General features: G+C 37.2%; 1 non-coding gene across 1 annotated transcript; it reads left to right on the forward strand.

Moving 5' to 3' along the window:
- The first annotated feature begins 1,591 nt into the window (after positions 1-1,591).
- LOC112788293 (small nucleolar RNA R71) lies at positions 1,592-1,699 on the forward strand. Its single transcript, XR_003195662.1, has one exon. It is a non-coding gene; the product is annotated as a small nucleolar RNA R71 (small nucleolar RNA).
- Positions 1,700-2,912: the final 1,213 nt, after the last annotated feature.

Here is a 2,912-nt window from a genome sequence, read left to right on the forward strand (position 1 = left end):
CACCAAACTTAGAGTTTGATTGTGGGGGCTTTGGTTGACTCTGCAGTGAGAGAAGCTTTTCATGCTTACTATCCATAGTTACAGAAGGAGATCCTTGAGTCTTAAACACAAGGTTGTCCTTATTCAGTTGAAGGACCAATTCTCCTCTGTCCACATCAATCACAGCTCTTGCTGTGGCTAGGAAGGGTCTTCCAAGGATGATGGATTCATCCTCTTCCTTTCCAGTGTCTAGGATTATGAAATCAGCAGGGATGTAAAGGCGTTCAACCTTTACTAGCATGCTCTCTACTAGTCCATAAGCCTGTTTTCTTGAGTTGTCTTCCATCTCTAATGAGATTCTGGCAGCTTGCACCTCAAAGATCCCAAGTTTCTCCATTACAGAGAGTGGCATTAAGTTTATTCCTGACTCCAGGTCACACAGAGCCTTCTCAAAGGTCATGGTGCCTATGTTACAGAGAATTAGGAATTTACCAGGATCCTATTTCTTTTGAGGTAGAGTTTGCTGAACCAAGGCATTTAGTTCCTTGATGAGCAATGGAGGTTCATCCTCCCAAGCCTTATTACCAAATAATTTGGCATTCAGCTTCATGATTGCACCAAGGTATTTAGCAACTTGCTCTTCAGTAGTGTCTTCATCCTCTTCAGGGGATGAATACTCATAAGTGCTCATGAAGGGCAAAAGGAGGTTCAATGGAATCTCTATGGTCTCTAGATGAGCCTCAGATTCCTTTGGTTCCTCAAAGGGAAACTCCTTATTGGTCACTGAGCATTCCAGGAGGTCTTCCTCACTAGGATTCACGTCCTCCTCCTCCATTTTGGGTTCGGCCACGCCAAGTAAGGTAATGGCCTTGCACTCTCTTTTTGGATTCTCTTCTGTATTGATTGGGAGAGTACTAGGAGGAGTTTCATTGACTCTTTTACTCAGCTGGCCCACTTGTGCCTCCAAATTTCTAATGGAGGACCTTGTTTCATTCATGAAATTTAAAGTGGCCTTAGATAGATCAGAGACTATATTTGCTAAGCTAGATGGATTCTGCTCAGAATTCTTTGTCTGTTGCTGAGTGGATGATGAAAAAGGCTTGCTATTGCTAAACCTGTTTCTTCCACCATTATTAAAGCCTTGTTGAGGCTTTTGTTGATCCTTCCATGAGAAATTTGGATAATTTCTCCTTGAGGGATTATAGGTGTTTCCATAGGGTTCACCCATGTAATTCACCTCTGCTATTGCAGGGTTCTCAGGATCATAAGCTTCTTCTTCAGAAGATGCCTCTTTAGTACTGTTGGATGCAGCTTGCAATACATTCAGACTCTGAAAAATCATATTGACTTACTGAGTCAATATTTTATTCTGAGCCAATATGGCATTCAGAGTATCAATTTCAAGAACTCCCTTCCTCTGAGGTGGCCCATTACTCACAGGATTCCTTTCAGAAGTGTACATGAACTGGTTATTTACAACCATGTCAATGAGTTCCTGAGCTTCTGCCGACATTTTCTTTAGGTGAATGGATCCACCTGCAGAATGGTCCAATGACATCTTTGATAATTCAAACAGACCATCATAGAATATATCCAGGATGGTCCATTCTGAAAGCATGTCAGAAGGACACTTTTTGGTCAGTTGCTTATATCTCTCCCAAGTTTCATAGAGGGATTCACCTTCTTTCTGTTTGAAGGTTTGAACATCCACTCTAAGCTTGCTAAGCTTTTGAGGAGGAAAGAACTTGGCTAAGAAAGTCATGACCAGCTTATCCCAAGAGTTCAGGCTATCTTTAGGTTGAGAGTCCAACCATATTCTAGCTCTGTCTCTTATAGCAAACGGGAAAAGTATAAGCCTGTAGACCTCGAAGTCAACCCCATTGGTCTTAACAGTATCACAGATCTACAAGAATTCAGTTAAGAACTGAAACGGATCTACTGATGGAAGTCCATGAAACTTGCAGTTCTGTTGCATCAGAGAAACTAATTGAGGCTTTAGCTCAAAATTGTTTGCTCCAATGGCAGGGATTGAGATGCTTCTTCCATGTAAATTGGAATTTGGTGCAGTAAAGTCACCAAGCATCTTGCTTGCATTGTTATTTTTTTCGGCCATGTCTCCTTCTTTTTTGAAAATTTTTGTCAGATTTTCTCCAGAGAGTTGTGCTTTAGCTTCCCTTAGCTTCCTCTTCAGAGTCCTTTCAGGTTCAGGATCAGCTTCAACAAGAATGTTCTTATCCTTGTTCCTGCTCATATGAAAAAGAAGAAAACAGAAAAGAAGAGGAATCCTCTATGCCACAGTATAGAGATTCCTTTATGTGAGAAGAAGAAGAAAAGAAATTTGAACACAGAAAGAGGGAGAGGGTTCGAATTTTTAAGAAGAAGAGAAGTGTTAGTAGATAAATAAATAATTAGAAGGAGGTGGGAGAGAAGAATTTTCAAAAATAATTGAAAAGAAAAGAAAAATATTTTTTGTTTTTGATTTAAAATTAAATTTAAAATTCGAAAATTAAGAAAGGAAAATAAAATTAAATCGAATTAAAATTTAAAACAAATAGTTAATTAAAAAGGAATTTTGAAAAAGAGAAAAGTGATTTTCGAAAATTAGAGAGAGAATTAGTTAGGTAGTTTTAAAAAAGATATGATTGAAATAGTAAACTTTTAAAATCAAACAAAAAGTCAAGTAGTTAATTGAAAAAGATTTGAAAATCAATTTTTGAAAAGATAAGAAGTTGGAAAAGATTTTGATATTTATTTTGAAAAAGATGTGATTGAAACTTATTTTGAAAAAGATTTGAAAAAGAAATTTAAAAAGATTTGATTTTGAAAATTAAAGTTGATTACTTGACTAACAAGAAACAGAAAGATATGATTTGAAGATTTAAAGATTGAACCTTTCTTACTAGGCAAGTAACAAACTTTAAAATTTTTGAATC

This window comes from Arachis hypogaea, chromosome 20 (assembly GCF_003086295.3).
Source record: "Arachis hypogaea cultivar Tifrunner chromosome 20, arahy.Tifrunner.gnm2.J5K5, whole genome shotgun sequence".
In the NCBI taxonomy this organism is placed as follows: domain Eukaryota; kingdom Viridiplantae; phylum Streptophyta; class Magnoliopsida; order Fabales; family Fabaceae; genus Arachis; species Arachis hypogaea.